This window comes from Lissotriton helveticus, chromosome 5_1 (assembly GCF_964261635.1).
Source record: "Lissotriton helveticus chromosome 5_1, aLisHel1.1, whole genome shotgun sequence".
In the NCBI taxonomy this organism is placed as follows: Eukaryota; Metazoa; Chordata; class Amphibia; order Caudata; family Salamandridae; genus Lissotriton; species Lissotriton helveticus.
The window spans coordinates 776,995,992-777,009,209 of record NC_136065.1 but is presented as its reverse complement, the minus strand read 5'-3'; positions in this window follow the sequence as shown (position 1 = coordinate 777,009,209).

Sequence of the window (13,218 nt, the reverse complement as noted above, 5' to 3'; positions counted from 1 at the left end):
TTCTACAAAATGGGTAAAGAAAAGGAGGCCCCCTTAACTGTCAACTTTGGGACAGGGGAGATAGCGTAGGAAACTTAAAAACGTCCCACAAGGTTACCTCAAAATGGGTAATAAATGGAGTAGTGAACTACAATGCGTTCTGCAATACCTTGCAATACCAGAAATATACTTCTATTGTGCTTCAGGACAAAGAGTACAGCATATACTTTTGAACTTCTACCTATAAAACCACCAGAAACTGTAAATATAATTGCATATATGCACACAAAAGGATCAAATGTCAAAGAACAGATCAAACGATAATGTTTTAGAAAAATATATATATATATTTGTCAAATTATACACAACAAGTACATTATCAAAACATCATCATAACATTCAGGTTAAAAAGGTTCAAAAGAACAGGGGTCCCTGTTCTTTTGAACCTTTTTAACCTGAATGCTTATGAGTTGTTTTTTATAAAAACTTTTTTTAATAAATGTAATAACATGCAACATATATGTTTTTTAATGATTTGTTATGATGATGTTTTGATAATGTACTTGTTGTGTATAATTTGACAAATATATATATATATTTTTCTAAAACATTATCGTTTGATCTGTTCTTTGACATTTGATCCTTTTGTGTGCATATATGCAATTATATTTACAGTTTCTGGTGGTTTTATAGGTAGAAGTTCAAAAGTATATGCTGTACTCTTTGTCCTGAAGCACAATAGAAGTATATTTCTGGTATTGCAAGGTATTGCAGAACGCATTGTAGTTCACTACTCCATTTATTACCCATTTTGCGGTAACCTTGTGGGACGTTTTTAAGTTTCCTTTCTACAAAATGGCCACGATTACAAGTGAGGTGAAAAAGTATTTAGTGGGAGAGAGCACTCTGCCTGATCTCACCTTGCTCGGGGCTCTGACACCCTGATTGGCCATGCATGGGAACAATGGGGCCAATTTTAAAGGCTGTAAGAATTGTCCATTAAATCACAGGTGATCTGGTCAAGGGAGATAATAAGTTGTCTGAATCCCTTGCGTGTCCCCTGGCTGTTGCCTGCAACCCACAGCAACCCACCTGCTTCCATATACTACCTGCTCAAAACCGGTGCTAAATGGGTATAGACAAATGCCTCCTTATTCGAACCCAAAGGTGGACCCATATGCAGATTGTACTCGGCAGAACTGGTCTGCATTGTATTCCTCATTCTGGCTGTAATAACTCAATTTAATTTTGGGGGGTACTTTCTGGAAAAGTTATATCTGGTCACACTGTACTCCTACACCTAAATCTGGACCACTAGTGATCAAATCCAATATCTAAATCAACATTTCCCTTTAATGCCCTAGAATTTATAACCACCAATTCAAAATAACTTTTAAAAAATAGGGATAATATGACCAACCAATTTTTGCATATTACCTGGCCTCCGTGCTTTGCTATGTTAGAGATTCTTAAGAATAAAAAGAAGCATATCAAACAGGGTTTGAGGGCATTGAATCTGGATTGGATTTCCTCACTATATAAAGTTTTCACTATTGATTACTGTTCATAGAAAGCAACAATTGCTGACCTCCTATAGAAATATACCTGGCTTAGGCTGACACAGTTACACTGAAATTGACACTGACTTTAGAATGTAGCATGAATCTGAGCTTTAGCTTAGAGTTATGAAGAAACCAGCACTAGAGCCCGAGGGCCATGCCTATTACCAACCCAGTACACATATTCCTTTGTTAGCAATGTAATTGAAAAACCTACCTTCATCTGTTCTGACCTGTGACCTAGTGTTAGACCGTGTACTCAGCCCCACAATGCCTGTCCCCAGACATGCTATGCACCAAACCCACCATTTGGCCAACCCTAACTGTAAACAACACTCACTCTGGTGCATCAGAGGTTGGCTGCTGCTCTCCAACAGACTACAAAGCTGCATGCATACAAAGAATCAAAAGGGGGGAGTGAAGAGGTAGTGCTAGAAAGCACTCAGGTGGGTGCACCCTCCTCCAGTTAATGGTATAAATAAACAACAAGGTCCACCTCTAGAAGGTTTCCTGTGAGCCAGAGTATATCAGGCATACACAGTATTTGTTAAAATACCCCTCACACACCAAAAGGGCCCTTGGTGTTATGCTTCATCATCGGGGTCTTCCCGCCCCGCTGCGGGACGGGGCGTGCTACGACTAGCGACTATGCTGGAGCACTTAGATATTGTAAGTGCTATGTGAAGTGTATTGAGTGAGTGTGAGTAGGGTCAGGAGTGATATGGAAAAGTGAGATTTAAAAGAATACCTGGCCTTATGAAAGCAAAAAATTCTTTATTAGTCATAGGCTGGTATTGTTAAAAATAGTGTGGTGGAGACAATCTAGCTTAACAATGGGCTAGTTCTCCTGGTGTTGTCAACATGTTTCGAAGCTGACTGCCTCTTCGAATGGACAGGTCAGATCCCTCTGTCACTCACTAAGGTTGGCAACAATGTGTGCTATGTGTATATACAAGTGAATAGAATATAGATTATAATACAACTGCAATATGGCATTCAATTTTGAACAGTTATAGCCCTGTCAGTATTTCTGAGTCGTGGGCTGGAATTATTAGGAGTCAGTGTTGCCAATCTTAGTGAGTGACTGAGGGATCTGACCCCGTCCTGACGAAGAGGCAATCAGCCCTACACAATGTGCTTTGGGAGAGAGGGCTGCGCCAAGGTGAATGTGGGCCTAGAACTTGGTGCCAGTAACAGGCTTATATCTCCAAATGTGTAAATGAACTTCCTGGCGACACTCAACCACAATGTACCTTTATCAGCGCACCTGGGCATTAGGAATGCCAGGAACAGTTTAGCAACTTCTGTTCCACTGGGCAAGGGTGGGAAGCGATGTGCAGAGGTTCTGTAGAGCCTGCCCAAGTGTACCAAGTGAGCCACAATGCTAGCAGCCAGACTCAGGCATTGTCAGTGCCCTCACAGGTGGTTGCTATGCCATTTGAAAGGGTGTGGTTGGCCACATAGACCCATTTGAATCCTCCTGCTACTTCAGGCAACAAATATTTCTTAGCTGTGTTTGCCTATGCTACTAAGCATTAGAGGCAGTATCTCTGAGGAGCACAACTGCCAGAGTAGTAGTTAGAGCTCTCTTTTGGATGTTCCCCAGGATTGGATTTCACAGGACTGAGGTGAATAACTGATTTAATCTCTTAGAGAAGAGAGATGTGGGCACAAGCTGGTGTGAATTGCTACTTCCACACAATATACCATTAGCCAACAAAAGCATTGATGGAATACTTTGACAAGACCTATAAGAGCATGGGTAGGAACTCTGCCAGATGTTCTCAGAAGTGATATCTTCTCCTGCCATTTCTCTTGTTTGACTACAGGGATATTTCACATAAGGTGGTTTGTTGTAGCCCTTTCAAAGTTCTGTTTGGTCAACCTGCCCACAGACCCCTGGCTTTGGTCAGAGAGGGCTGGGAAGGCTTAACAGTCACCTACTAGGGATGTACTGGCTTAAGTGTAGGGCCTCATAAATGTAATGGCACAACTCATGAACAAGGCAACGAAAAAGACTTCAGGATAACCAAGAGTTGACGAAGAAGGCGCACAAACAGAAACACAGGCAGACGGAAAGTGCACCATGAGGACCAGAAAGTGTTGGTTCAGAAGCTGACTTTTGATTTCATCTTTAGAGAATTAATAGAGTAAAATAGAATGCTCTTAACAACTTAGTAAGGAATATTTGTGAAGTCAATTACTTAGTTAACATGGGTGCCCTTCAGGACACCCAGTGGGCATCTTTGTGAATTGGCGTAAAGCCTATCTCAATAGAGATTACACAGTGAACATCCTGTAAATGGTACCTGAGATTTAAGAGGAAAGTGAGCCCTTCCAAACCTGTTAACAATTGACTATAATGTTAGCTCATTATAAGGGGTTAAATGTGCCTCTAATCTGACTGCTGTCAGTAGGAAGAGTAGAGAGCCATGTTATGGCAGTGTCAGGATTTAAGACCAAGAACAATTAGGGAAAGGCACATGGAGACATCTGCTGAAGCAGCAGATTATTTTACCATCCTTAAGCCGTCACATTATTGGTGTGTCCCACCTTCTGTCAGTTGTAAAATGCATGATTCAAAGCGGGAAGGGACTGGAATCTATTGAAAACAGGGCAAAACATTTGGGAAACTAGACTGCTAACACTGCACACGAGGGAGGTTCCTAAGTAAGCATTCCATTTTTGGGTCAAAACTGGTTGAGTACATACTTAACCATACTGCACACATGGCTCCTAGCCTGACAACAATCCTTGATTGTTTGGTCTCCCACATAGTTCTGCTCAATTTGCTTTGAGCACCCTTACCGTTGTTGATTTCTTCCTTGCTGTTTGCCTTGAGTCCTTTATTTTGGAACTGTATTGTTGGCTGTTTGTCTTTTTGTGGTTCTTTTGATGCTGTTCAGGAAGTCTCTTGCTTCTTCGCATCCTGGGAATCAGTGCTGCTATCCAGATCGAGGTCTTGTCTCATTATGTCCTCTTCCTCTTCCTCCTTGGGTTGTGGTAAGGCCACATTCCCCATGTTGTGGGAAACTATGCAAATATTGCTTTATATTTCATGTTCACTTGCCTTCCAATATTTACTGTAATTATCAGGTACTCATCCCTTATGTTGCCTGAGAAACAATCAGCAAATCAGCCCAATAGCAGATGCTAGTCCCTTCCAAACATTCAAGACTTTGCACTTCCTTGACAAGACACTCCGTTGCTCTCCCTTCTTCTTTTTCCATAAATGTCTCTTGTGAGGTAGACGTCTTGATGCCAGCAAAGAGACTTAGGAACAAAGGGGATTCTAGAGGGATACTTGAGTACCTATGACCTGAACAGCTGGTGCTGGTAGATTGCTTATCAACTGGTGCTAAAGAGAAGACCACATTCTCCATCCAAGGTGTTCACTAACATTTTAAGATTTTGGTCTTCAGGTTAAAGAAAGCTTTCACCACTTTACAATGCCTGTTCAACGATATGTGCTGAAGAACACAAAAAAGTAATGGGTATAATGCTTGAATTAATCCTAGCCACTGGTTATTTCCAGGGGCTGCATACCAATCCATTGCTTTTTGGTCACCATGCCACCTGGGACAGGACCAAAGACACAATCATTTAGCAATTTGATTTCCCTCCTGCTTCCCATGCCAGTAGCCACTCACGAGGAGCTAAGTTCGGAATTAGGTACCCAACCATTCAAAGCAAGGAATGTAGATTTTAAAGTCACATCATTAGGAGTGTTGCAATGAGACCACAATGTTTTCCCCAAGACATCCTTTACAGGATTCTTGCATCCATTGCCTTTGCACACATGCTTTGACCATCCTATCCAAGTATACATTCAAACCATTGGCCTGAGAGGAAAAAATGGCAGTTCTAAGCTGCTCAATCAATAGCCCACATAACTTACTCATCTTTCAGAAAACTAACTATACACCATTTTCACAGATGGCTTTATGAACACTTTCATGAGCAAATTCATCCTTCAAAACGTCTACCACCACCGTGGTATTGATAAAACCTACACACTTGGTTACCACCCACCTGGAAATATAATCAACCAGCAAAAGACCATCATTTTTACTTTAAGGCAGTAGCTCAAATGGATCTATGATATTAAAACCCAACTTTATCCAGGGCTCAGAAGAAGTTTCTGCAAAGGAATGAGGTGCCCAGCACCTGTTTTATTTTAATCATTCCCAACACAAAGCTAACATCCATCCTTTACCACACTTTAAATCTGTTAGACAAGACCTGGTCACTAATAAAGCTCTAGTACCCTTGGCTTGGTCACGTTCCCTCCAAGATGTCTCTCATGCTCAAGGTTAACCAATGAGATCAATTGGTAAAACAAGGCGATTGGTCCTGAAAAGCTTCTCTATCTACAAGGCTCAGTTCCTCATGTACATTCCAGTGTTCTTTAAAAATATCTTAACGTTCTTTAGTATTCACTGAACCCCTGACTACATTTACACTGACTGTTTTTAAAGTTTCATCATTATCCCTTGACTTCAGACATTCTTCCTCAGCAACAGCATGTTCTTTCATCCACGCAATTACAGTGGGTTCAACAGTAATCCCATCACCACCAAAAGGCAAATGTGATAAACAGTCAGCTTCATGGTTATTGGCACCAGGTAACCATTTCACCTGAAACTTATAGTCAGAAACCACTCTGGCCAATCCTTTGGGGTGTCTTTTCCTGCTACTTAACTAGATCTGAAAAGTGGTTAGTTGATAATGATCAGTACCCACCATGAAGGGCAAACCCAAAGACAATACTTCAAATTATGAACCATCCAAGCAACAACCAATGCTTCCTGCTCTATGACATTCCTGCGCCCTCTTGAAGTTTCTCTTGACCATCAGCATGGCACCAAGACCCCTAAGACCTGCATCAGCAGTTAAACTGTTCCTCCTGCAACAAAAAGTCCAGTGCATTTCTAAACAGACTTAAACACCTTCTCATAATAATCAAACTTAGTTTAATTTTTAAGCAACAATGTGAAAAGTCGGAGTAAGCTGTCAAAAACCTTTTGAAAAAACTCAGCAAGGCCCAGAACCGAACTTGCCTTGTGTAGGTGTATAAACAATACATTTCGCTAGCTGCAATTTGGAATGAATTCCCTCCCCTGAAATGGTGCAACCCAAGTAGGTCGTAGTTGTAACTCAAAACATACACTTACTCCTCTTTAGAGTAAGGCCAACATTTTGTAATCTCTACAAGGCACTCCCTAAAATTCAATTTTGGTGCTCCATGTCTGTACCAGAAACCAAAATATAATCCCAAGGAAACAAGACCTGTGGAATTCCCTCCAACACTATCTACATCACCCTTGTTAAGCATGCATCGGTCCACACCAGTCCAAAATACATTTTTAGAGTCTGCAGGCTTCAAAATGTGTGTCAAACAAGGTGAGATGTTTGGATTCTAAATACTTACATGGAAATTCCAATTGACCCGACCAAGGAGTATGCTGCTATTCTCCAGACTATCGTTGATAACGCTGTGACTAACGGTACCATTACAACCAGAGACCGCAGTTACCTCATAAAGAACCACCCCAGCATCCCTTACCTGTACATGATTCCCAAAATTCATAAGCACCTGACTAAACCTCCATTCAGACCCATTGTTAGTACCATCAACTCAATACATGAACCTGTTGGAACCTATATTGACCGTCATCTACAACCATCTGTTAAATCCATGACTAGTTTTCTACAAGACACCACTGATTTTCTAGCAAAACTCAGTCATATTAACATCAACCCGGACAAATCCATCTTACTATGCACCATCGACGTGAATTCACTCTACACCTGTATCCCTCACAATCTTGGAATTCAAGCGATAGAAGCAGCATTGCTAAGATCTGACAAACCACAAGATTTACAAATTTTCCTAATGGAACTCATGGAATTCACCTTGATGCATAGCTACTTTAGATGTAACAACAAATTCTTCAGCCAATTGACCGGAGTAGCCATGGGCAATTGTGCCGCTCCGGCATACGCCAACCTGTTTATGCAGGATTTTGAAAGTGAACACATCCTTGCAATTCCACATTGGCACAACCATTTGCTAACTTATCATCGCTACATTGATGACATTTTTTTAATTTGGGCAGGTACAGAGGAACAACTACTTTTCGCAATTTCAGAGCTGAACCAGATTGACGAAAGAATTCAATTTACCCACCAATACAACAGTTCCAACATCACATTCTTGGACGTCAACATCACATACAAAAATCACAAATTGGAAACATCAATGCACATCAAACCCACAGATCGCAACAACTATCTCCATTACTCCAGCTTCCATCAATCCAGTCTCAAAACTCATTTACCATATTCACAACTTCTTAGAGCAAAGCGGATTGCTTCTACTGAAGAAGCGTTTGTTCAGGACAGTACTACCATCATGACAAAATTTACCAAAAGAGGCTATCCTCAGAGTGTCATTCATGCTGCTTACCAACGTGTTAGATCTACGGTTCGTTCTACCTTGTTGCAACCTAAGACCAAACCAACCACAATAACACAACCTAACGTATTTGTTTCAAAGTTTTCTACAAAGAGTCACCTCATCAAGAAAACCATCAAAAACCATTGGCAATTGTTACAAGTAGAAACAGATTTCAACAGCATTTTCAATGATTTACCTATATTTGCTTATCAAAGATCTAGAAACCTACGGGCATACATTAAACCACAAAAGAAGGAAGCTATGACATACAAAGGAACCATCCCATGTCACAATTGTCAAAACTGCCACAACATCATACCCGGAACAATGATCAATCATCCAAGTTCGGGCAAAGCAATATCATTGAGAACTAACGCTACTTGTGACTCTACCAACGTGGTCTACCTTTTAAAATGTCCATGTGGCCTACCGTATGTAGGCAAAACGGAACGCAAGATCAAAACACGATTAAATGAACACAGGAGTAACATTAGGAACAAAAACTTAAAGTCCTGTGTATCAGCACATTTCACGCAACAAAACCACACTAACAGTCAGATCCGTTTTCTGATCTTGGAAACTGTGCATAAACCGGAGGGCTTTGACCCCAAAAAATTCCTATTACAAAGGGAATTATTCTGGATTTTTAAATTGGGCACCATGATGCCACATGGGCTCAACGAGCGTCTGGAATTTAGCAGCTTTCTGTAACTGTAACCACCTACTTTTGATATGTATTTGACTGCTGGTTGCTCAACCTTTTTGCTCATACTGGTTCATGTATATTTGTATGTATATATCTATGTTTACTGATTTATTGATTGCACATGTTGCTTGTTCTTCACATATTTTTTTATTTATTTCCTCCACTTCCCACTCGCTCTCACTTTGGATTGCACCATCTATACGTATTTCCACACATTCTTTGGTATATTTCTTTTTATTCACCCGAGCTTCAGTCACTATTCCTACACGGTGTCTTGCTCTTACCCGTGCCCACCTTTGTTTAGTCCTTTATTAGTGTTTACGGGTTCCGGAGTATCCCTGTAGCCCGTTCTCTATGTCCATGTCACGCTGTTTACAAACGCGACTGCGGTTTCCCGCTTTTCACCCCACACGTCTGTTGGCGTTTTTCCTAGCTGTACACATCGCAGACAGCTCTTGGTGATGCACGGTTATTCGAACCACCCGTTCCTCGGTAAGCGCATGTCAGTTACCTCTATCACTCTCGTATCCCTTTGTTCACTTTGGGGTGTACGTCACACTTTTTTTCTTTTGGTTTTTTTCCTTTTTGGTTCCTCGCTACGTTCAGGAGTTCCGTTCTTCCATCTGTTTACACCGGTTCACCCCGAATGTTTCCCTCCCACTTTTTTCACACGCATGTGCACTCGCGGGTGTTTCACAACGATCTTGGACACTTGGTGTTAGTTTCAGTAATACATGTCTCTTATCATGCTCGTCCTCACATCGATTCCGTTCCCTACTCATATTACCTTGTTTCACTTTGTTGACAGTGTACCCCCTGACGAAGAGCCGTTAGGCTCGAAATGCATCGGGGAGAGGAATTATACATTGCATCACCCTATGGAATCTGAATACTTTGAATTCACTTGTGTTCTCATTTGTTGAAAAATCGATTATAAACTTTGAAGTTGCAGTGAACGTACCACTGTAAAATGGAACTATGAAATGAAAAAGAAAAGTGAATAAAACTTTTTCTGGAACAATAAGTTTCGCAGTACTCTTGCTCAAGTTAAGCATATAGGTGTGCTCAGGTTCCCCACCCTGTGCTGACAGGGTATACTTCAGTCCTACATTATTCAGCTCCTCTGGACGGTTGGAGCTTAACCCTGAGCACCCTAAGAGACATTCTTTCCACTTATTTACATTCACAAAAATCTTGGTTCACCCACGGAGTGCAGCGGTCACACCATTGTTCATGGATTCTAAATACGAAAGGTCCTGAATATAGTCCACCTACACACGTTCTCAAGCTTTTCCCACACTACTCAGGCAGCAGCACAACTGGAGCAAGCTATCCAGATGACTCAACCACCTCTAGGATCCCTAACCATAACAGCTTTAGAAGCACTCACCTGATTTAGCCATGCATCATGTTGGGAACCTTCCTGCTCCTTGGCACAGTACTGTTTCTTAAACAAATTGTGTGCTCAACCTTCAGCAGTTCCAATTCACCTTCAAATCCAATTGGAAATATAGTTAAAAATATTTCACTGTCTCTCACTTTAAATACTAAATGAACTGGCTCTGGTGCATTGGGTTCAATTATAGCCATATCACCTTGGTGATCCAATCTAATGAGGTGTCCTCACATTTGACAATGGTGAAATTGCAAACTGTTTTATGGCCAAGGAACTGGATTCTCAGGATTGTTTAACAAAGCACATCAATCATTTATTTTCAGCTCCATGCCCAACTGCGCTAATGTTAGGAGCAGTAACTCAATACCATCTTCCACAAAGAAGTAGTTTCAATTTTGATCACAAACCATGGTCTAAGGTGAGACATAAGGCTGCCAACACCATCAATGTCTTGCCACTCACAATCAACTCACAGTACAGCATGCTCACCAGTTCACAGACCGCAGTAGCGCATCATCTCTTAGAATTAAAATCACTTTTTTATAGCATCTTTAACACGCTTGATGCTTTAAATCTTCTCATCATTACAGAGATTGGTGTAATGACCACTCTTCACATTTCCTGCAAATTACATTCTTGGCAAAACACCTAAGATTGTTTGAAAGATGAACCCTTCCTTTTGCTGCCATAACCATAACATGTAAATTGTTTCTCTTTCCAATCCTTGCTCATGCGAGAGCTGATGCATTCCACACTCAACTTCCTCACACTGCCTTCTACATTGTCGCTAGCCACTATTTCACTCACTAGCTCCACTTTTTCCCTCACATCAATTTTCCAATTCTCACAAACTTCACACACCCCAAGCAGTAGTATTCTACATCCTCTCCTTTATTGCTACAGTGCCCTTCAAATCTGGGTTCTTAGCTGTTGGTACATCTCACAAGTTGATTCCTAATTAGAGAGTCCATGAGGGCACTAAAACCACATGTACAAGTCAAGGTTTTCAAAGAGATTACATAATTTCCCACCTTCTCTTTTCTCTCTTGAATCCTGGTGAAGAATTTGTGTCATTCAAGTGCAAAGTTAATTCGAGTACCAAAATGCCTATCTAGAACTGATATCTCAAATAGGAAAAGATTTGCCCTATACATCCCATCCCGTTCCCTTCGGTCAGAGAATCAATGCCTAATGGCTGTCCCAAAATTCAAATATGCCAGAATAGGAGGCTAATCGATCTCAGTTAGGGCGGCAAGGGCCTGGAACGCCCTTCCTCTCACACTTAGATCGGTTCAGTCAATCGAGATTTTTAAGAAAAGACTCAAAACCCATCTGTTTAAACTCTGGTAGTAGGCACCTGATTCTGATTTCTCTATCTTTCTCCTCCCCTAACAGTCTGCTTGTATTTCACATCCCGCGCCAGGATACTATTTCAGTAATTGAGCACGCTATAAAAGCCTTTAATAATAATAATATGTCACTTGGTTTACCTTCAATCCTACCATGGGGCATTTCTTTCAAATGTTCATAAATGTTCTTTTCTTCTGCCGTCAAATTATGGAGGAGCACAACTTGTTTTCTAGCTGGTAAAAACTTCTACCCCCTGATGGTAATAAGATATGAATCAAATAACTTCTTCCATTGTTTCCAGTGTAGTAATGGATCACCCTTTTCTGACAACAAAAAAACAGGAGTGTGGGACAAACTTGCCGCAGCCATGTTAATCAATTTTCAAGATTGCAGTGAAATGCTAATCGAGTTTCGTATCCAGCAGGTGAAGAAAGCAAATTGTACACTTCTTCCTAAGGCTACCGGCCAAATAACAATAGAGTTACTGCAGTGGTCTTTGCAAATTTGTCATGTTGAGCTGCCTCCACTTTGACATTAAAGGGAGTGTGTTCTCTTAATAAATATTTTATACAGGACACCATGGCTTCTGTATAAGCAAACACTGTAATAAATAAACCTCCACTGCCCGAGCAAGTAGATCAGAATATTTACCAAAGACAGACCCTCGTGAATCACACTGTAGTAAATGCAACCTCCACAATGCTGTCATGTGGAAGTGCCATGTAGATTAGTGCTCTTAGAATGTGCTTCCTCTGCTGCCCCAATGAAAGCAGCTAAAAAGATGAAGGAGAAGTATACACTGTAAAGGTTTCTTACAAGAAGTGGGGCACCTCAAAGTGTATAGTTTGAACTACACTACCTGATCCAAATCTGCTTTGCTGATGCTGTCACATACTTAATATCACGTTGATGCATGAATTATGATCTTATACAGGAGTAGGAAGACCAAGAAGAGACAGGAGCACACATAAAGATCATGCACTCAACAGCCGCTGCAGCACCACAAAACATGTTGATTCCTCACAGTTAGACAACACCATAAAATAAGATGGGAACATCCAGTAAATGCAGATGAATATGCACCATCCAGTCAGAATGCACAGTCTGGCACAGGTGAAACTGAATCAATTCTAAGAAGAATAGCCACAAGAGATGACAGCCAACTCGCTGAAAGGCTTATATTGGGGTCAGAGAAAATGACAACAGGCCACAAGTGAAACAAGACAAATCTAATGATAAAATAGGACCAAGAACAGAAAACACCAACCTTTGTCCAGGACAGCCAGATTCCGACTACTAACTCTTGAACTCAGATGAGCATACACAATTATTTACTTACTTACTTAGTACCCACTACGCCAACTGGCATGTAGGGAAGCAACAAAAGACCTTCACTTCTGTCTGTCTTGGACAGGTTTCTGTGATTCTGGGTTTTCATTTCTGTGTCCACAGGTCTCCTCCAGGTGTTCTTTGGCCTGTGTCTCTTCTGTTTGACTTCTGGGGTCTGGTGGAGTTCTGTTTTTGAGATAGAGGCTTGTTATTTTCTAATGGTGTGTCACTTCCATCCCCATCTTTTTCCTGGTTGGAGATGGTTGCACAAGATTCTTCTCAGGCTACAGGTGTGGAAGGCTGACAGTTTGGTTATGTTGCCTTTTTTTATCTGCCAACATTCCGATCAATACGGGAGTGTGGACAAAACAAAGGTCTGGTAAAGCCTCAGCTTGGTTGTGGTGTTGTAATGAGATGACCTCCACACATGGTTCACAGC